Source organism: Amyelois transitella, chromosome 5 (assembly GCF_032362555.1).
Source record: "Amyelois transitella isolate CPQ chromosome 5, ilAmyTran1.1, whole genome shotgun sequence".
NCBI classification, from domain to species: Eukaryota; Metazoa; Arthropoda; class Insecta; order Lepidoptera; family Pyralidae; genus Amyelois; species Amyelois transitella.
In genome coordinates, this window is record NC_083508.1 from 272747 (window position 1) to 297084 (window position 24338).

Below are 24338 nucleotides of genomic sequence, written 5' to 3' on the forward strand. Positions count from 1 at the left end.
GCTATATAACATCACACTGCAACTATTAGGAGCGAAGAAATAATGGAAAATGTGAAAAAAAAGGGGGGACCCTTGAGTATTTTAATGATGCCGAAAATAACTATTCCACGCGGACGGAGTCGCGGGCACAGCTAGTATAAAATAAAAAATATTCTGGCGACCCCAGCCGATAATAACGAAATCCTTTATTCAGCAGTTCATAGGTCTAAGTAGACTCCTTAGTTCCGTTGTGTTACCATATAAACCCGATTTCCGATAAGGAAGTCTGTGGTCCGAATACAAACGAATCTAATTAGCAGAACATGGCCCTGATGAGGGTCAGACCACGTGACCCTGACCCGACTTCCGATAATTGAGAGGTCCGACTGTTATGGATGAGATTACATTTAGGATCTGATTAAAGTGACGTCGTAGATAAAAACGCTGCATTGTAGTTTGTTACGCCGCGTCTTCTTCACCTATGTTTTGAAACAAAGAGGCTAATTATAAAATCAAATCAAATCAAATCATCTTTATTGTGGTACACATGTTTTACATAGATCTTAAATATATAATAATAAATGTTTCAATGTGTCCTATTCTTAACAGAACGTACAATATAGGTATAGCTGTTATTGCGGATCTAATTCATAAATTAATATTAGAAATTAAAATTATAGGCAGTTCTTCAAATAATCCATAATAATAGCATTAAGATTCATTACGATACTCTTGTATACACAAATAAAACAGCTTCTTTCCCAGAAATAAGGCCCTTACACTTACCACCATTATTTTACCTCGTGTCTTTCCCCAGGACTTCCCCAATTTGGGCAACATATGTTCATTCAAACAGGCATTTGACTTACAATGATAGGGAACTATAATGCCAATAAAGAATAATAAAAATAAATGCTTATATGGTTTGGTCATGTCGGGGGGATGAATGGACGTAGATTAACTAAGCAAATAAACAAAGGGAGTGTAAATGGGACTGGTGGAGTGGGAAGGCTTCTTTACGAGGGTCCCGTGCCAAGCGCAAGCCAGATGTTTTCATCATTCGGGTAATGATCATCCTATATATAGATCATCATATAATAAGCCTTCTCACAAAGTACTTTCTTTACATACTCTTTGAATTTATGGTTAGACATATCAAGAACAAGACTCCGGCAACCTATTATAAAATCGTATACAGTTCCCCATAAATGATTTCCTGACTGCTAAGCGGCACGACTAATTTATGTTTATTACGTAAATTTCTATCAGTTGTGGCACTAACTTTAAAAAAAAAATATTTTTCCACAAGTCTCGAACTTACTTCGAGGCTAACTCAATCCTTGTAATATGTATCACATATATTTATTTAATTAGTAAAGTAATTTGGAGATTCATGTCTGAAATTCGTAAAATGATTATTAAAAGTGCCAGCCATATTTTGCATTGAATTTGACATTACGATTGGACTTTTCTGACTTATGTATGTATTGGAATATTTTTTATTTTTTATTTTAATCAGCAGAATGTCAAGCGTGGAAAACATAGACATATGTCTTCTCTGATCAAATCGAGAACGTTCTGGTGAAAGGTCAGGTCAAGAATGCCATTGCATGGTGAAATGAATGATGAAGCGAAAGAAGTATGCAAGGATCGTGGCAAGTAAGAAGTCTCTGCTTACCCCACGGAAAAACAGACGTGGTCATTATGTACTTATAGTCACGTCTATATCCCTTGCGGGGTAGACAGGGCCAACATTCTTGAAATGACTGAAATGCCACGTTCAGCTGTATGACTCTATGATGGAATTGAGGTCATTACCTAAAGAGCTATGGCAGCTTCCCATACATCATTTTAGGTCATGTCTAAAGTTAGCGTCTACGAATGAAATATATCTTGCCTAATAGAGCTTATTTTCTGGATCTTGGTGAAAAAAACTATATAGCCGTATGACTTCAGGTTTTTGAAATATACTGTTTTGAAGTTTTGTAGGTTATGTCACCATCAACCTTAATATTAGTTTATGTTGTATCAAATACTTTACTACGGAAACTGAGTAAGGCATATTATTCACAATTACGCATGTTAAGCTACAGCACTTATGGTTAGGTACCATTCGTATCAGTGACTACAAATGAAGATGAGAAGCAGTGAGATGTGTGAAATGAAAACTCAAATCGGAAAGAATGAAAAGAAATGTCATTTTTTTTGACAGCTCTGATTGGCAGCCTTTTAGCTAGCTTCCTGTCCATCAACGGTCAAGGAGGCTTTATTATGGCTGCATTTCATTGCAAAGCTATCTAATATGAATTTATAAAAAGCAAAAACAATAGACTTGTTTATATTGAAAATCTGTTAAATCATTCAATCAAGAAAAATAATATTGATGTATTGTAATACACACAAAAAACATTTTTAAGGCTGTCAACACTGTGACAACAACAAATGGCCAGTTCTATAGAAAATCAAATAGGTATCATAATAGCTATTTTTAATTATCACTCTTTTATCTAGCTAGTTGTGAAATGGTATTGATATTTTGATAATTTATTGAAAAATATTTTATGATTTTTGGTATAGCCGACATATATAGACGCTTTTAAAACCTTGACCTAAAAATCTGCCATAGCTCTTTAATATATTTAATTATATTAGCTTTACGACAAAATATTTCAATATCCCACCCTTAGCCACAATTAATACCCCAGTGCAGAAGTTAGTGGACCCTCGTCACGAGCGCGCCTGGTCATCCTCATCTGTATTCCATGGACGTCCATTTTCCGGAGTATACCTGGGGGATGACCAGTTCATGATAATATAATTTGCACTAGTTATTATTCCGTATACTATTCAGTTTAATTCAATTAAATCAACTATTTTAAGAACTTTAGAACGTGTCTCAAACTCCAATGTTAATTAGTTTAAAAATAACTACTTCTTTAAACTTTTATATATATTTAGACAACGATATTCGAGTCGTAAGTCGTAACGTTGGGGTCCAGCCGATTGATTAGATGGATTTCAACTCAGTTAACTGTAAAAATCATCATCATCATAACATCATCTTAGCCGTATTGAGTATAGTATATTTAGTAGTATTCTGCACACAGAATAGAAAAAATATCAAAAGATTAATGATCGAGCAAAAACAAAATTTCCCAAAAGTCCCACGAGAATGATAAATCTTTCTATTACTTATTTCTCGACTAACACGTTATATCAGAAACACATTACGATGATACATTACACGAGATTACACTCTTACACGGTTTGTTTTCCTTTTATTTATGAAACTATCAGAACAAAATATTATATTGCTTTAAGGCAGGCGCAGATGAGAGTGTTTCGTCTTTTATAGCACTATTATAAATGCAAGAATAAGCAATATATAAAAAATATATGAAGAGCAGCCCCCATTTTAGAAGTTACAAAGAACTCAAATCTTTTTAATCTTTTTATTATTTATTTAAATTTATATATACACTATATTAATATTTTACAGTTCTCAAATATTTTTGTAAGTTACTAAAGATAATCAAAATGGAGTCGGAAAAAAGTCGAAATCGTAGAATATACTTCGCATTTTATATTGTGTGGGAAAATATTGTCCACTGGTTCTTTTTCGAGACTGTTTAGTCAATGATTGTAACGTTCGTCATTAACCGATATAATAAAAACATGCTAAATAACTTCTGCACTAATATTATCTATAAAATTTTCCTTAATCCATAATGTGGATTATAGAAAAGGGCATTTTTTAACTCGTAACAGGAGCCGCGCGCAAGACAAGTAAATAACAATATATTTGGTCAAAATAAGGACTATAAAATGCATTCTTATCGTTGAATTTATTTTCATGAAAAAAAAAACGACAAAATAGGTTGATCGTCTGCGCAAGCCTTTATCAACTTAATTTCCGTATCTATGAATGAGCAGCTATAATATTCATAGACCCACCGCATTAAATAGATAACCCTCACAGAATTAGCATTAATTTATTCCATTGTGCCGGGAAAGTGATCGGATATTATGGTAATGACGTATTTTACTTGGTAATGACGTGTCGTGAGTGATAGTGGGTACTGTGATTTTAGCTGATTCGCGTCAATTTAGCGTCTAAAGGCAGACAGAGCCATCAGCGTGCTCAAAGATTGAAAGGCCACGTTCAGCTGTTTGGCTTAATGATAGAAATGAGATTCAAATAGCGACAAGGTGCTAGCCCATCGCTTACAACACACAAACGGCACATGAGAGTTTTTCCATGATTTTTACCTTTCGGGTCAAAAAGCCTCCCGTTTGTCAACAGTCACAGACAGACGGGCAGCCTCAAAGGAACGGGAGCAATCAAACAAACCCGGCGGTATGAATAGTCGCAGCTGGTACTCGCGACCTCTACTCGTATAGACAAGTCAACGTGTTGATTTTTTGTTAGCACCGTAGAAATTTGAATTGTATTCCAACTTCTATTATAAATGCGAAAGTGAGTTTATTTGTTTGTTTGTTACCTCTTCACGGGTTATCTTCTGAATTAGTCTTCTTGAAATATAACGTATATATATAATAAAGAGTCTGGAGAAAGACAAAAAGGTACTTTTCATCCCGGTAAAAACTAAAGTTCCCGTGGGATTTGCGAAAAAACTGTTTTTTTTTAGGTGGCGCTAATTTCGTCGCTTTTTGTTGATGGCGTTAAATTCACGCGGGCGAAGCCGATGGTTACAATAAATTGACAACTTATCTCTTCTTAATAAGTTTAAACTATACATGATTCAATGTTGCTCAAATCGAGTAAGTTCTAGTGAATGATCAGGTCAAGAATACCCAAAACCAAAGTAAACAAATAAGTATACAGAGATCGTGGTAAGTGAAAATATATAACTTTTTAGAGTAGTTTAACCCTCTGAGAAAGAGTAAAGTTTTATACATGTTCTAGGAATATATCCTCGTACTAAAATCCCTTCCTATTGATAAAACAATTTACTGCATATTATAAGTTGAAAGTGGGCACAAAATAGACCATTATTGTGACGGTCATTGTGCTCAAATTGCTTTTAATTAGCTTTATCACTTCCAACTGGCTGGGTGAGAGGATTATTATCTGTAAAATTAATTTATTATCCGAACCTAGGGCTCGTATGAAAGTCAACGGACTTGTTGTAAGTGACGGAAGCAGACGACTGACGGAGAAAGATAAAAAAGATTTGAAGTTTTGAAAAATATGTGATCTCAAAATGATAGTAAAAACAAAATGTTAAAAAAAAAACAACTTTAAATGGAAAAAGAACATATTTGTTTTTTTTATGTTTTTTGGAATATTCACGTCTGTAGTTATAAGATTGATGGATTATTTGTGACCGTACGAGGGTGATTTGCGACTCGCGGGGTGAACAGAGCCAAAAGTCTTGAAAAAACGTTCAGCTATTTGGCTTGATGATAGAATTGAGATTCAAATAGAAACAGGTTGCTGGCCCATCGCCTAAAAGAAAGATCGAATTATCCTATCCCTAAGCCGCCTTTACGAGATTATGGGTAAGGGATGGACTGGTCTTACTTTTGTTATTGATGTCGGGAACCACACGGCACTTAAATTTGGGAAATTCATATAATCAAACTCATATTACTCGTATATAGAGAAAAGGTTAATATTTTTGTTTGCAACTCATAAACTCAAAAGCTACTAGAAGAACAGCATAAGCCTTTTCCTTAAAATTCCCATTGAATTAATATATTTAAATATTTAATCACTTATTTCACTCAAATCAAATTTTATCTTTCCACGCCAGTCTGATTTTAATGAAGAAAATATTAAATAAATGATGCTTCTCTTCTTACTTTCTTTTTAATTTACATATTTTGCATTCATAATCACGCTATAAACCCAGAATTTCCTGAAGAGACCAATTAATTGCTTCCAAAACGTTCGTTCTTGAACCAAATCCAATTTCCATTCGTTCGGGGAATTTAAGAAATAATGTTTCAATTAAGGTGGGCCCTCCCGAGGTCCGCACGAATTGGAGCCTAAACAAACAGACTCATTTAGAACAATATTTATTTGCTAATAGATACTCAAAACGCAAAGCAATCAAGAATATTACAATACAACTGTTTGTACCGACAGAGTTCATTGATCTTGTAATAGTTATTATGTAAAATGTATGCAACTATTGAACTTTGATACATACATACTCATAGTCACGTCTATTTTCCTTGCGGGGTAGACAGAGCCAATTGTCTTGAATATTAAAAGGCCACTTTTAGCTGTATGGCTCTTTGTTGGAATTGAGATTTAAATAGTGACCGGTTGCTAGCCCATCGTCTACATTACAGTAGACACTTTTTGGCCTTTTGCGACTTTTTGTTCAATAAAATTTATAATATGAAATTTTTATGTGAACTAACTAATCTAAGACTAATGTTACGTCAGTCAAAATAAGTTTCTCGTGGCTTTACCAAACTAGTTATTAAACCTGTGATCTGTGGTTCAAAAACATAACAATACCACTTTAAAAAATACATTAACCTATTCTTTACTACGTCCAATTCGTTCACTTTTGAAAAAAAAACTTTATTTTATCCACTGCTAGTACGGGTTTATTTATAGTCATTAGGTAGGCAGTAGACTAATGAAACTATTAAAATATTCAAATAGCAAGATAAATCAATTTATTATTAGTTTTGAAGAAATATAAAATTTCAAGGCGTAATCACGTCGCCAAAAAAATTATTTTATATTTCATTTGAAATATTCTAACGAACTTGAGCTATTTGTTCAAACCTCGGTGGCATTTAACTAGATTTTCTGATTCTATTAAAAATAAAGTCTTATTTCACGTTGGAGGCTTTGTGAAGTCGTTTGTAGATTGTCTGATAAGAAAGAGTTGCAAGAAATTATGATAATTCACTCCATTGTAGTTGGCGTAAAGAATTAGCCGGCGTGAACTTTCGTAAGAAACATTTGCAAAAAATATCGCAAATTTTGTAAAAAATATCGCAAATTTTGTAAAAAATATCGCAAATTTTGTAAAAAAATATCGCAAATTTTATAAAAAAATATCGCAATTGTTTTTGGCACGTTCTGATTTTGACGTATTTCGAAAGTTAATGGTATGATTATAATGGTAGTACCCCATACCACCTTTGACCGTCATACTGCATTGGGTAGGTAAGGTTTTTACACAGAGCGACCCCAGTCTGACCTCCACAACCATTGCAGGTAAAATTTGCTCTAGATAAATGTGACTATTTTCTTTGATGTTCGAAAAGGTTTTATTACGAGTATAAAATATGTGGTTCCTGGCACCAATACAAAAAAGAATAAGACTACTCCATCTCTTTCACATGGATGTCGTAAAAGGCGCTAAGGGATAGGCTTACAAACTTGGGATTCTTTTTTAGGCGATGGGTTATCAACCTGTCACTATTTGGATCTCAATTCTATCATTAAGCCAAATAGTTGAATATGGCCATTCAGTCTTTTCAAGACTATTGGCTTTGTCTGCCCCGCAAGAGATATAGACATGACCATATGTATTTTTGTATAAAATATAGTATCGTTGAAAAAGTACGTATCAGAGAGCATTAACAACTATGTAGAAGATCTCCATACTACAATTAAGCCAAACAGCTGAACGTGGCATTTCAGTTTTTCAATACCATTGACTTTGTCTACCACGCAAGGCATATAGACGTGACTATATATATGTATAAACAACTATCCAGCTAATCTGCCCCCCTGGTAATGTGACTTTTGCTTCTGTCTACCCTGTAAGAGATAAAAACGTGACTTATATCGGCGTATAATAGATAGTATAATATGATGATGTAGTAGTAGTTGTCAGCCGCCGGAGTCTGATCGATCACAGTCAACAACTAATTTCCAGTTTATAATGAGTTGAAGCAGTTGAGCTGACGTGAACAACTCGCCCTAGAAATTATTGACGAGAAAAACTTAACAAACTGCGAGAACTTCATAATTTTTATGCGAAGAAAAATTGCAAGAGATTGCCATTTATTTGAGCGTATTTTTGTAAAAAAATAAATATGATATTATAATTGAAACAACTAGGAAAACAAAACTGAAATTTGGTTGATACATGTTCCTTAAAAAGTGTAAAAACTATATCGAATTTAGAAATAAACTAAATTAATAATGTGTAGAGCTTTCCGTAGAACCTCTACGATGACTCGTAGACCCTCTGCGACCACTCGTAGATTGTCTACGGAACTGATATACGCTGCTAATAACCCTATCTTATGTTTTCTACTAGTAAATACCTCAATCTAGTTGTTGTAAGAAGTATTGTTATAAGCCTATCCCTTGGTCGCCTTTAACGATGTCTATGGGATGGAGTGGCCCTTTTTTACATATTTATAGCATTTCTAGACAGCCATCCCCCCTCACCCAAGGTTCCAATCTAAAATTACATCAGTAAAGAAAGAAATTAAAACGAATAAAATATTGTACTGAATTCATTAATAACATTCATGAAATTCAATATTTCCACTTCAAAAGTAAACAGACGAGAGGAAAATTAGATGTGGGGGAAAAATAAATTGGTTGCTCCATTGGAAGTTAATGAAAGTTGCGCCTACGACCCTCGGCTGAGATCGGCGTCGGGAGGCTTCTGGCCCGTCCGAGCTTAATGGGAATTTAACGAAAATTTCATAAAATAATGATTTGACGTAACAAAATATGAACGAAATAAAAAACATCAATAATTTTATTGCTTTGTAATATATCTCAATTCTATCATTATAATAAATTGTAATGACGAATTGAGATTTAAATAGTGACAGGTTGCTAGCCCATCACCTAAAAAAGGGATCGCAAGGTTATCTCATAGTCGCCTTTTACGACACCAATGGGAAAGAGATGGAGTGATCCTATTCTTTTTTGTTGGTGCCGGGAACCACACGGCAAAAGTAAAATATTAATATGAAAAACAACACAAACGTTAAAAAAATCAAGCATAAATATTCCACAAGGCGTGACGTGATAGATAGCATATTTTTCCGGTTGAAAATGCTATAATTATCATTTTCCTGTTTCTGATTGCAATGGTCGGGGTCACTATACTTCGAAACAGACTCGTACATGTAATATTGTTGTTATTTATAAAGTAGATCATTTTCATAAGACGCCTGTGCGTTATAACAACAAAATACTATTATCACATAAGTGATTTTAAACTTTAAACTATTTACGAGCATAAATAATACAGGTATTAAACTTGCATGTAACGAGATGAGATAAAGGTACGTTACGTGCGCATTTTTAGTACCTATATTTATTATAAGTACTATAAATAAATACTTAATAACTTATTTGTATTTGTGCCGTGTGGTTCCCGGCACCAATACAAAAAAGAATAGGACCACTCCATCGCTTTCCCATGGATTTCGTAAAAGGCGACTAAGGGTTAGGCTTACAAACTTGGTATTACACTATTTGAATCTCAATTCTATCACTAAGCCAAACAGCTGAGCGTGGCCTATCAGTCTTTTCAAGACTGGTGGCTCTGTCTACCCCGCTAGGGATATAGACGTGATCATATGTATGTTGACAGTTGCGTGCGAACGATAATCGCAGACAGACGTGTACTGGTACTTAGTGTGGTAGTGAGCCGGTGACTGTACGTAGTATAAATATCACGTATTTTACAGTCACCACACTATAAACGTAGAGAAATAAGGAAGTAAATCTTAAATATAATAACTTTAACTCCAAGAACGGCGGGCCGAGTTCAGATTTCGTCTCCAAATGACTTGTTTTTCTGACACCGGATAAATTATTCATCCGACACCATTGAATATAGAGCGCGAACTCATTATGTTAGCTCATAAATACGTTTACCGTTTGAATTGAGTGGATCATTTTCTTAGGAATAATATCTTTTTCGACGTCGATTATCGAGCGGTAAAATAATCAGATTTGAATCCTACCGTGTATGTACTAAGCATTTTTCTGGTTTAAACTGGACATTTGGTTGGATGGCTAAGCAACACTCTTATGGTTAGGGAAAAAAAGTGAGGAATTGGACATTTAGACAATTAAATGCGCCTTGGTCCAACATGGGTAAGGTTTCTCTGCAAAATACGCGGTCAGACGGGAGTCGCTTCGAAAACTATTAAATAGAAAAATTGGAATCGTTGGGTTACAACTCCACAATTATAACTATAACGTAATTATAAAATACTTGTGGGGTTTAGCCCATCGAGATCACTCGGCCGGTGAATCCACGACTAAATGATATTGCATTGAAGGTACGGACCTGTAGGTAGACCTGAGAAATTTGTCAATTTCTTATGCTAACACAAAATCTCATGACTTATTTCGTGAAAAAGGAATAATTAAATTTCGAAATGAACGTCTACGAGTATTTGCCGAGTCTTGACATTTTCTTTTTTTAACGGACTAAACTAACTGAAAATAAATTTAACTGAGAAGCCGTTCATTTATTTTTGTTTCATTCCTTTCATTAAACAAGGTGGCAAGATACAATCAACTTGAATGTAATTTTTAGATGTTTCATGAATAATTGAAAAGTGACTCTCAGCAATAAAACAAATGAAAGGAAAGTTAATTAAGGAATCGGTAGTTTTAATACAAAAAAGAAATCAATAATATACCTATTTTATACTTTAGAGCATGACCGCAGCTGTATATACTTACATACAATTTTTTGGCACTCAAATAAAGTATTCCGTTTATCAACTTTAATTCTAATGCATAAAAAATACCTACATGGCTTATACATTGAGATTGAGATTTGCAATTCACAAATAGATATTTGCTGATAAAACTGAATTCTAAAAAAACAGATAGGTACTAACTATAAATCTAAGTTCATCCACTTACACACTAGTGGAACCTAAGTTCTAGGGATTACACTTGGCCTAGGTTCTATCTTTGCGTAAACAAAAGAGAGTCTTTAACTCATGTTATAAAGTCTAAATCCGAATGATCTAATGACATGCTTCGTACCCGTCATGTGGCTTAGAGACTGATTTAAGGCGAAATTGTTATTTATTACTGTCAATATTGTTGTAAATCTCAAGTGTATATTGTAAGGGCATCAAAATTTTGTTAATTTCCCGGAGAAAAGAGTGAAATGTTTCTAAAAGTGCCCGCTTTTAAAGTCAGTAAATTCAAAATTATGGGTCTACTAGCTTTTACTGCAGCTTCACTCGCACCAATTTAGCGCCACCAACTAATTTTTGCAAATCCCACGGAAACTATAGTTTTTACCGGGATGATTATGTCCTTCTCCAGTCTCTTTATTATATACACGCGAAATTTCTTAAAGATTGGTTCAATAGACAATCATCACGCATTGTGAGCCACGCCAACTGAGCGGAGGTTACAAAATAATAAATTTCCTTTTGCATTTATATAATATTTGTTGGGCAACACGGGCGTAATTACGACAGTTATTAACGTGGTAGGCAAATATAAAAGAATGACGTAATTTTTTCACAATGTAACACACTGCTTTGAGCCCTAAATATAAGCAATTTGAGATTATTTTAAAACCCATGCGTACAAAATTCGTGAGCAGAAGACGGCCGCGCAATAAAACATAATTTTCTACGTGCTATATCTGAAATCGGGGCAAAGAAAATAATGAGGAGAATTATAAAAAGCATTATAAGACACTTTGTCACTCAGTGAGGTATCTCGCGCGGGATCTCTGCAACTTTACGGCCACTTCTTTGTGACCTTATCAGGCTGTGAAGATTTACGTGGTCGCGTTGCTAGGCGCTGATAAATCGCTTTCTAAGTGCGGGTGATACCTTGTGTTTTGTTTGTGTTTTATATTTTATAAAATGTCGTAAGTAAGAAATAAAAACATACAAACATATAATACATGATCAAACGAACTTACAAGTGAAGTTCGATCAGTATTATATGAGTCACTTTTTCGAAGATATAGATAAGGGAATATATGTGTTTTAATACATATATTAGTTTAATTGGTAGTCCTTTTATTGTTCGAGCAAATCGCACACTATTAAGATTTTTTTTTTTTTTTTTTGTGTTGGTCACCCCATCTCGTTGTGCCCCACTCCGTGCCGCTGCGCCATCTTTAGCTCATTCTTTAGAGTTTCTCAATCTTTGGCAAAATTATACATGGGGCGCGGTTGGGTGGGAGCTTCTATATCTTCGAAAAAGTGACTCATATAATACTGATCGAACTTCACTTGTAAGTTCGTTTGATCATGTATTATTATTTCGTCACTTTGTTCGAAGATATAGATAAGGGAATATATGTGTTTTAATACATATATTAGTTTAATTGGTAGATGTTTAGAGATAGATATTTTGCCGAAAGTAAACACAAATTAAAATAATCAACTTATTTTTAGATCAAAATGTGCTGTTATATTCATAACAATACTAATACATTTTTATTATTTAATATAAATGCAAGAAAATTAATAAGAGACCGAACAGTTAAGAAAGTGGACCAGGAAAACAAACTGATTGAGCAAAGTTATTCGAATCGATTAGTGGTCGATCATAGAACTTAGCAAATGTACTAGATGCTGACGTCCAACCCGCCGTCCTGCGTATCACATCAAGAGAGACGCCCGCGCGCTTGGCCGCGGAGGTGGAAGCGTGCCGAGTGCTGTGCGCACTGAACATCGACACGTCCACCCCGCTCTCGGCTAGGACCTGCTTGATCCAGCGCGCGATCGTCTGGCTTGTTGCTGGCTTGTGTGGTGGCTTGAACGTCAATAACAAGTTTTTTACACTGTCGTTTCTTAACTGTTCAGTTCTAGAAATGTAATCTTTAATAGCGGTAGCTGGACATATGTCCTTATTGTCATGGAAAAAAGGGAGAATCAACAAAGGTTGAGACCGACCAGGGCCTGAAGTTTTTATAATATCAGAAATGATTATTGTAATATTGTCAGAACAAATTTTTATATTATGGATTTTGATTAATGACAGCGTTTGTATTCGGTGAGCTGTACAAACTGCTAATAGAATTGCCAATTTCTTTGATAATTTTTCCAATGAAATTTCGTTATGTGGTTTCCACAGAGCTATATGATTTAAAACTGACTGGGGATCCCACGTTCCTATGTATTTTGGGACAGTGGGTCTCAGTTTATAAACTCCTTTAAAAAACCTAGAAATAAGATTATAATTACCTAAATCACAATTTAACAATAAACTCAATGCAGATCTATGGCTATTGAGTGAACCGTAAGCTGCACCTTGATTATAAACCTTTGTAAGGAATGACAAAATGACAGACTCTGAAGGAGTGTCATAAGGATTTAAATTTAAATCATTGCAATATGACCACCATAATTTAAATGTGCAGCCATATTGTTGTAAAGTATTTTGAGCTAATGAAGACAACATTATATCTAGAGCTTCGTCCGGGGTACCTTTCCTTAACAAAGCTTCCCGGAGAGCTTCGCTACACCCAGGGTAAGTTTGAATTGTTGTCGTTTCCTGTAAATGAAATTTACGAGATGATCATCGGCTTTGAAATACAAAATACTGGAGATGCACATGTCTTTTAGAAATGGGAACCATGGCTGTGAAGGCCAGTAGGGGAAAACTAATATGCCTTCTGCTTTGTCTGCTTTAATTTTATTTAGGCATTTCGGTATGAGACTAAATGGAGGAAATGCGTAAAAATAATATGGTTGCCAGGTAAAAGTAAAAGCATCGACTGCGAGGGAATCTGGGTCTTGTTTCCAAGACGCATACATTTGACATTTAGCATTGGCACGAGAAGCGAAAAGGTCTATGTCAGGTGTACCAAAAATATCAGAAATATTACGAAACGTTGTATTAGATATTTCTAATTCCGTATCTACATTTTTATTACGGGACTCTTGGTCAGCCTCGATGTTATCTTTAGTGTTGATATAGGAAGCATAAAGCCATATCTTTCGGTTCTCGCACCACTGCCAAATTTCTTTGGAAATTTCATTTAAGTGTGGAAACTGAACTCCACCCATACGATTAATGTAACTTATAGCGGTGACATTGTCACATCGTAGCAAAATGGCACAATTATACAAATCTCGGGCAAAGGTTTTTAATGCAAGGAAAGCTGCTTTTAGTTCTAAATAATTTATGTGGAAAAGTATTTCATCAGATTTCCATTTACCCCCTGTTCGTGTATTATTACAAAATGCTCCCCAACCTTGTCTAGATGCATCGGAGAAGATCTCTAAAAGAAAAGTGGGTTTTTCCAACTGATTTTTAGAGGTAAAAATATTATGAGACCACCAGAGTAGGTCAGGTAAGATTTTCTCCGAAGGAGTAAATTTTGCCTTATAGTTATTATTGTGTTTGTGTAAAGCTATATGCTTTTCTCTTTCTAGAGATTTTGTATACATCCAGCTATAACAAATAGCTGGGCAAGCTGCTGTCAGTACACCAATTAAGTGTGCAAATTCTTGTATAGTAGATCTAGGTAGCAATAAATATTTTTGAAGGAGGGTAAAAATATAATTTTGTTTTTCTAATGGTAAACTAATAGACATTTCTACAGAATCGAAAACGAAACCCAAATATTTGCATTTTGTAACGGGTTGAAGGTTACTCTTTTCATAATTAATAACAAAACCGAGGCATTCTAAAAGTCTACATGTTTCAAGCACGTTTTGTTGGCATTCCTCCCGACTAAGTCCCAAGCAAAAAATATCATCAAGATATGCCACTGATTTAAAACCGCGGTATCTTAGATAACCTACAACTACCTTCATAATCTTTGTGAAGGTTCTTGGTGCCACAGAAAGACCATATGGCATGGCATTAAATTCATAAGTAATTAGCTGAGAATTTTCTTCAAATTGGAATCGCAAATATTTTTTATGACTATGATGAATTGGCACTAATAAGTATGATTCCTTCAAATCAATGGTAGCCATGAAGCAGTTTTGAGAAATCAAAAGGGCTGCAGTTCTGTAGTCTTCCATTTTAAAATGCAATTTTTCTACAAATTTATTGAACGGTTTTAGGTTCAAAATAAATCTACTAGAACCATTGGGTTTTGGTACCAAAAATATGTTAGAAATAAATTGGTTTTGAGAGGGTTCACAAACGGATATGGCTCCAAGATCTAGTAATTTTTTAATAGATTTAGACATTTCTATCCTTTCTTGTGGTAGCCACTTTGGCTGCCTACCTGTCATCATCTTTACTTTTTTACAAAAGGGAATTTTGAAACCATAACGAATCCAATTTAAGACGTGTTTGTTTTGGGTAATATTACACCAACAATTGTAAAAAAATTGTAATCGACCTGAATGTACCTCTATGTCCGAGGGCTTGCACGAGGAGGCTTGTTCCAAATCCTGGATGGGTTGAAGTTGCTCTGTGCAGACGTGGATCTCGTCGTATAAGGATTCCTCCTGGAAGTACCGCGCCCCCCCCTGCTTGCCACCGAGCGAGAGGGGCCTTTCGAGTTTCCCTGAGATCTAGTGGGACGAGAGGTAGACGATCCTGGTGCATGTTTATTATCCGGTTTTTTTTATTTGAGAACCCTGTTTCTCAATAGCTTTTGACGCCTTAATCTTATCTGGTAAATCAGCGCCGAATAACGTTTCGTCGCGATCAGTGTCTTGGATGAGGTTAAGGAAAGATTTTTCTAAACCTTGGGTTAGAGACTTTTTACGGGTCTGGGACTCAGCTGCGTGAAGGTCTGATAAGATTCTGCAGGCATCAGATAAATATTTTATAGCCTGTATTTTGTTATCGGAAGTAAGCAAAACCGTCATTGCCCTATTTATGGCTGTTAGACCTATGCCTAGTTGCTGTTGACCATTTTCAATCTTTTTATCCCGCGCGCGGGCAAATTCGGAGACTGCAGCATTGATTTCTGGGTTTAAAAGGGGGGCTCTAAATAGTTTACAATTTTTAGGAATTGCGTATTCTTTTAACAATTTATCTTTTTGTTCCTTTTCAACCAGGCCTTTACGGAGAAGAGGAGCCCATCTTTGGGCTAAGTCTGGGTGAATGTCCTCTCCATACGCAACTTCCTCTTGAGCGGGTTCCCCTAATGCCATTAGTATATCAGGATCTAATGAAGACAAAGGCTGATCATCGGTTTGAGGGTCATCTGGCAAGGGCACGGCCTGATCAGGAACCTCTGGTTCGATATTGGCAGTGTTATTGTCAGCGTTTTTATTATATTCGATATCTAAAAATAACAAGACAAAATATGAGGGTAGGAATAAAATCCGCTGAACTTTTACATAAGGTTAACTCACGGTTAACTCGATTGATAAAAATACCCTTTGGTTAACTCACGGTTAACTCTAGGGCTCTTATAAACTTCTTGGTTAACTCACGGTTAACTCTGAAGTTTCAAGGTAATATGTAAGAATGAATATTTGCTTACCCGACATATTGTCATCATCTGATGAATCAGAATAAATAATAACACGTTTGCGGCGCTTAATTTCTTCATTTTGAAGCTTCTTAATTTTTCGTGAATAACGTGCAATTCTATCCTCTGCACTACGCTTCTGCATTTTCGACGTAAAATAATAGTAGTACGACGTGTGCGTTCCGTTGCGCGCACAATAAAAGAATGAGCTAAAGATGGCGCAGCGGCACGGAGTGGGGCACAACGAGATGGGGTGACCAACACAAAAAAAAAAAAAAAAAAAAATCTTAATAGTGTGCGATTTGCTCGAACAATAAAAGGACTACCAATTAAACTAATATATGTATTAAAACACATATATTCCCTTATCTATATCTTCGAACAAAGTGACGAAATAATAATAACGTTTATGTCTATGTTTGAAAAGGCTGTAAGGCCGCGTTCAGTTGTTTGGCTTGATGATGAAAATGAGAGTCATAGAGGTTGCTCATCCATGCTTGGCTATCGCCTACAAGAAGAACACCAGATTTATAAGCCTATCCCTTAGTCGCCTTTTACGACATCCATAGGAACGAGATCGATCTTATTCTTTTTTTTTAACAAATTTCGACATAAAATCAATTTAATTAGTTTTGCTTAGATACGAGTAAGTATCTGAATATTGATTTTAATTGCGAATCGGCGCCGTAATGGGCACGATAACTAGATACATATAAGATAAGTAAACTTTTTGTTTTCATCGTTTTGTGACACAATAACAAAGAGAACTAGAAATATAACAAAACATACATTGACCTATTATCATTATTACTCTTTCTCTAGAGTTTAAGATAGTTATAGACAAAACATTCTTTTTAAATTTCATACTTTCAAAAATAAGCCTAGCATTTAAAAAATCGTACTTTATTTCGTCCATATCTCTCAGTTAAATGCGTTTTTGATGCGCCGCGCGCCGATAACAGAAGATATTTATTGTATTTTGAAACTGCGCGCCAACCTGCAAACTCCGATGTATTTGTCGCGATAGCTAAAATGGATGCGGATGCATTTTTTAAAATGTTGTTTGAAATATTTCAGGTTTGTTTTTGTTTCTGTGTATTGCTAGTGGAATATTTTTGTTTTTATTCGACGTTGGCTTTTTAAAAATGTTTGTTACTTTTACACTTTAAAAAAATATAAGTTTATGGTTAGTTGGTGAAAGGTCATGAAAAAGAAATGTTTATCTACCTGTAGAAAGTGAAGAGATGAATGTATAATATGTATAATTGTAGCAAAGATGCATACTTAACATATTCAATTAATTTTTGAAACAAAGCATTAATTGGGAAATCGCAAAGTTTAACTCAAAATAAACTCAATTAATTTAATTAGGATTAAAAGTAGGCACATAATAATATTGAATTAGCGAATTACAAATTAACAAAACCTTTCAATTTGTGGGATTGTTCGTTTACTTGGTTTGCCTCCCTTTAGGGAAAAGGGAAGGGAACATCTTATAATTTGATTCATTTCATTAATACAAATAATAGGCCCGATGCTTACGTCAAAATCATTGTGATGAAAAGTTATGTTGAAGCATTTATTACTCATCCATTTATATCAGTTTATTACACAAAATTTTGAGACTGTAGTGTTGTGTGTGTATTGTATTACACTACATAAGTAATGCGCTGGCATTAAATTGACTTTGGGACATATCGAAAGTTAAATCGAATAGTTTAATTAATCAATTAATCATTATTTAGTTGTAAAACGGTTTAAAAATAAAAATATGAATAAAAAAGACACAATTGAAATTCTTCTTATGCGCAAGATTCGATATATTATAATATCTAGCTAACTGTGGAAAATACCGCGCCGCCAACTAACAATTTGTGTCAATCTGCAGGTCGCGCCGAGCGCGCTATCATTTCGCGACACGCTATTGTCTGCCGTTTAGCTGTAGCTAAATCAGGCTTTTGTAGCTCCATTACACTGAATGCACCTATTGAACACGATACATACGTTACGTGTTAATTCCTTGCGTGATAAAAAGACTCAATAGTCTCGCAAAGACTCCAAGGCCACGTGCACTGGATGACTTATTGATAGATTTGAGATTCAAATAGAGACACGTTGCTAGCCCGTCGCCTAAAAGAAGAATTCCAAGTTTATAAGCCAATCCCTTAGTCGCCTTTTACGATATCCATGGGAAAGTTATGGAGTAGTCCTATTCTTTTTTCTATTGGTGCCGGGAACCACACGGCACAATAAATTGTGTTAAAAATACGACGTATTTCGGTGCTGCATTTGGTTCTGTCTATTTTGCAGTCAATGATTCTCGAGTAGGTATATTTCACGAGAGCTATTGACGCGGGCCGTTGAGCGTTTACAAACGAACAAAAAATCGAATCATATTGTGAAAAATCACCTTTTGAAAGCTACAAAAGCAAAACAGAGTTAATATTATCACCCATTTTCAAGTATCATTCGTTGGAAAAAACAGAACGAGTATTTGACAAAGCTTTTAGTTTTTGTACGTACCTTTGAAGAAGTAATTTTATTTTCCTTTAATTCCCCATTGACACGTGCAATCTGAAAATAAAGATAATATATTATTAAAAACAGTTATATAAAGTTAGTAAGAGCTACCCACAAGCTTGCATAAACTATTGAAAGATCTCGATGTCGGGCAACCCCTTCCGCACACCCGGGTGGACGTCTCCGATTTCGCTGCGCTTGCGCAGATGTTAACATTCTGTAGATATCCTTAATCTAGACTAGACACATCTACTATTTACTAGAAATACATATATTAATGTGTATTGGGAGAAAAGATTTGTATTTTGTTTGTAACGAAAAAAACTAAGAATTACTGAACTAATCTTAATACAATTTAGCACAGTGATGGACTAGATCTTCAAGAATAATTAAGTCTTTTTTTATTTTAGGAATTTGTTTTGATAACTTAGGTTACTTTTATTTCAAAACATACTCACGGGAATGAAATCCCAGGCCAAAAACTAGTTCAGATAACTTTCAATATGCATTTGTCAGTAACGAATAGATCCAATGTTCTTCATCCCAGTAATTCCTGTAACGGCGGCAGGGGGCGCTACTAATGGGCAATTTACCCAAATAGTTACATCCCCTGATCGGCTTTGGATCTTGTCGAAACCCGACAGTTAGACAAATGATCCCCAATTGTGTCTATAAATGGCTCGCGGAATCGTAGTGGAGTGGACATCGAATGATAACGCAATTTTGGCGGTAAATGTTTTTTTTTTGTATTTTTTTTTCTACGTACTGGTTTTCAAGTAAACTACCTCTAAAAAGAGTGAGACTGATAATATTATAGCCGATCTATCAAAGATTATGACAAAGAAAAGAAGTTCTTACAACGCATCAATTTCATTCAACATCAAAATTTTTATTCATTATTATGGAACATTTTAAACATCACTCAATAATTGTCGTATCTTTTGGTTTCACAAAATCTTTTGGTTAACGTCAAATAAATTATCTAAAACTAAATTAACAGCCGCTTCCAAAGCATCAGTGCAGAAGAAGCGGTAACGAATTGCTGCACATACATACATACATATAATCACGTCTATATCCCTTGCGGGGTAGACAGAGCCAACAGACTTGAAAAGACTGATAGGCCACGTTCAGCTGTTCGGCTTGATGATAGAATTGAGATTCAAATATTGCTGCATTTTGTTTCAATAACGTCAACTTATTCAAAATTTTATTATCACTGACACTATCAAGTCTTAATCCTTTACGAGTTAGAAATAGCCGATAATCACACGTTACATACACACACACAATTCGTTGTCCCTAACGAATGAACAAAGCCTTCTTCATAAATATAAGAGCTAACTCTTGTCGGTGGAGTTAAGTGGAGCGTCCTCCATCCATGTTTTTCTCTGTTCATCTATACTTATATTATAAAGCTGAAGAGTTTGTTTGTTTGAACGCACTAATCTCAGGAACTACTGGTTCGAATTGAAAAATTATTTTTGCGTTGAATAGACCATTTATCAAGGAAGGCTTTAGGCTGTATAACATCACGCTGCAACTATAAGGAGCAAAAAAATAATGGAATATGTGAAAAAAAAACGGGGAAAATTATTCATCCTTGAGGGCTTCAATGATGCCCGAAATAACTGTTCCACGCGGACGAAATCGCTGGCAGAACTAGTTTTTCATAGATTTTATAGATATTACAAAGTCCACAGTCACAAAATTCAAAAGTCTTTCTTAATTTTTTTTTTAGAGAACCGTTCCATTATTCTTTTTGCCTTATAAAATTTCGTCTCAGAATCGAGATATTTCCTCGAGCAAACATACGCCCTATCATATACGCATATACCTAGTTAGCAAAATCAACAATAACAGTAAACGACACATCCGCGCCACAAACACTGCGCACCCGCTGTCGAGTGAGTTAACTCGTATTGTACAAACAGACAGACAAACAGGTCGCGAGGGACGGATATAGATACTCAAAGTTTAAATATTTACACGCGTTTTTTTAAGTGAAAATAAATAAAGTTTTTGCGCAAGTTATGAAGGAAACTCTTTATCTACATACATACATATAGTCACGTCTATACCCCTTGCGGGTTAGACAGAGTTTACAGTCTCGAAAAGACTGATAGGCCTAGCTTTTTGACTTGATGACAGAATTGAGATTCAAATAGTAAGAGGTTGCTAGCCCATCGCCTAAGAGAATCCCAAGTTTATAAGCCCTTAGTCGCCTTTTATGACACCCATGCAATATAGAAGGAGTGGTCCTATTCTTACTGTTATTGGTGCCGGGAACCACACGGCATCCTTAATCTATCACAATAAAAAACAGTCCTGCACTTACAATTCTTTTATACATACATACATAAATCTCGTCTCTTTCCCTAAAGGGTAGGCAGAGAGCATCTTACCACTTGCCTTTGTACTTTACCACGTTCCTTGCATACATGTGCATACACTGCACGTTCTTTGCATACAAATGAATGTGGATGAAGCGTAACAAGTATGCAGGGATCGTGGGAAGTGGAATAATGAATACTCTGCCTACTCCTCCGGGAAAGAGGCGTGATTTAATGTATGTATTGTATATCTTGACATCATTAGCAAAGAGCTTGAGCAGAAGGGCTTTTCTTTGGTTAAAGAATGTAATGAAAATTGAAGTTGTGAAGATTCAACTGAAAATCTTATTCAACGATAATGAAATCCTTACTTGTCGTCTCTGCCTACCCCTCCGGGAAAGAGGCGTGATTCATGTATGTACTTGCGAGTAAGTATGAGTGAAAGTATAAAATTAAGATACGTGTATTGTAAACCACAGCCTATTCCGCCACACTGGCGTGTAAAAAATTAAGGTTATAGTTCAAAGCAGTGTAATATTGTGACAATAAAGATCAATCTATACTAATATTATAAAGCTGAAGAGTTTGTTTTGTTTGTTTGTTTGTTTGTTTAAACGCGCTAATCTCAGAAACTACTGAACCGATTTAAATAATTCTTTCACTGTTAGATAGTCTATTTATCGAGGAAGGCTATAGGCTACATTTTATCCCGGATTTCCTACGGGAAACGTCAACAATGCAGGTGAAAGTTGAATGAGTCGGCCATCTGCGAGCTTTCCACGCGAACGCTGCGCAAGCCAACAAAGATATAGTAAAACAATATACTAAAGATGTGAAGTACTCATTTTTTGCCACAAAAAAGTCCGCGAGAGCATATATCTATCTCTTAAGGTTTACTTACAATAACCACTTTTATGTTCATTTTTTAAGATTATTTTTTCATTATAAACATAAGTTATTTTGAAACCAATTTTCTTTAATTCAGTATTATTCCTTATCCAAATAAATATGTTTATTACTTTCGGCTTTTCATGTAGACTAAAATTGCCATTTACAGTATATAAATCAGACGAATAGGTTTTGAGATATAGTCGTTATAAGCACTTTGCAGCGAAACATTTTATACGGCGAACCAGCGTTCTTTCTAATACGCGTGACCGCCTGACCGCCTGAGGAGGATGTTTGCAAAAATAAATATGATGCCCAAAATAACTATTCCACGCGGACAAAGTCGCGGGCACAGCTAGTAAATATATACGGGACAAATTACACTGATTGAGTTATTTTCGAAGTAAGTTCGAAACTTGAGTTACGAGATACTAACTCAACGATACTATATTTTATAATAAATACTTATATAGATAAACATCCAAAACAAATATAATTATAGGTTTACAAACTTGGGATTCTTTTTTAAGGCGATGGGCTAGCAACCTGTCAGTATTTGAATCTCAATTTAATCATTAAGCCAAATAGCTGAACGTTCAGTCTTTTCAAGACTGTTGGCTCTGTCTACCCCGCAATGGATATAGACATGACCATATGTATGAAATGATCAGAAAAAGCTCTTTTCTTATCATGCCCTGGCCGGGATTCGAACCCGGGGCCTCCGATGTCAGAGACAAGCCGACAATAAGTTGTCAGTTGTGTCGCATGTTGTCCCCGACCTGTGGTTTTATGTTCCAATAGGCATGATGACAATTCTTTTTTGTTTTAGTGTTAATTTAGTTTCACAACAACTAAAACATTGATCAAATAATGGCATCAATAAACAATAAACTACCCGAGATATACGAAGTAACATAACACATTATTTGGACGAGTCCAAAACGCCCCTTACAAACCGCTTCTCAAGTGTGACGTCACAACTGAGTTTCTTGTTCGCGTCATGAATTTTATTTGTATGGCAGCTACCTTAATTATTGCGTTTATGGATATGATGTCCTAATGAAAGTTATTCCATATTTTTGTTTTTTCACTCCTGGCATAGTTATTTTAAATAATTTTGAATTTTTTAAATGGACTTTCCCATCGTACTTTGAATGAATATAAAACATATAGGGCGTCAACATTATAACTAAAAATTCACATAACGTATTTAATTACGTGTATTCTATCATGTTATGCACTAATAAATAATGTTTTAAGACCTAGTCATCATCCCTATTTACAACTTTTTCATATTTTCGCGTTTCACTTGACAATTGCAGCATGCTTCGTGTTTACAGCCGCCATAAAGTCCGGTTCAGTGCACTGTGTAAAATGGCCGTTTTGGAAATAGACATAAAAATGCAACAGACCTACCCGGTCTGTGATATAAAATTTTATTATTGAAGACTAGCTGTTGCAGGCAATTTATTCGTGTGGAATTTATGTAGTTTACATTAAGAGTGTTTATTTATTTGACAAAATATTCGTATTGAAATAATTAGTTTTACATTAGTTCATGTTTTAAAATGTAGAAAACGTGCATTCGTCCGATTTAGATTTAAGAGATCTATATTTGTAAATTGACGTCCGGTGAAAATGCTGCAGTGTAGTTTGTTCCGCCGCTTCTTCTACACATGCGCTTTGGAAGCGGTAGGTTATAATTAGATTTAAGTGATGTGACGTCAATAAGTGAAACCTTGTATCCAACTTTGAAAATAAATCTATTCTATTCTATTCTTTTGTGTGTAAGTATTTAAAGAAATAACCCCCTATATAACCTACTTTTTGTATAGTCAAATTAAATAAATATAAATTGGACTTAGCCGAACACGTTTGAGAAAATCGCATGCAAATCAAAACTTGTACGACAATGCCGATGGTCATAAATAAGCCCCGTAGGTTATTATATAATATAATATATAATTCAGTTATTTTATTAAATTATGAACGAACTGGCAAAAGGTCAGGTCTAGAATACCCGAAACCGCCGAGCTTGCAAGAAGAGAGTTATGAATGCGGATGAAGCGAAAGAAGTATGCAGAGATCGTGGCACGTGAAAAGCCTACTCCTCCGGGAAAAAGGCGTGATTTTATGTATGTAACACACATTTATCTCGACTTCATCCTGAGCGGGATATACGGAGCCAATGCTTTCGAAAAGTATTCAGATTTAGTTATAGTTAGTCTTACCATCGCTATCATTGAAAGTATTGTGGCGAAAT

General features: G+C 35.1%; 1 protein-coding gene and 1 pseudogene across 3 annotated transcripts in view; both read right to left on the bottom strand.

Moving 5' to 3' along the window:
* Positions 1 to 24338, bottom strand: part of LOC106140415 (somatostatin receptor type 2) — a 150816-nt gene that overhangs the window by 39076 nt on the left and 87402 nt on the right. For 2 of the 3 annotated variants that reach the window (XM_060944505.1, XM_060944503.1), the window contains one exon: positions 18858 to 18908. The exons of the other annotated variant lie outside the window; for it this stretch is intronic. The gene's annotated coding sequence lies outside the window, so the exon portion shown is untranslated. The remainder of the gene's footprint in view (positions 1 to 18857; positions 18909 to 24338) is intronic. 3 annotated transcript variants of the gene reach the window in all.
* On the bottom strand, positions 15261 to 16479 carry LOC132901805 (uncharacterized; annotated as a pseudogene).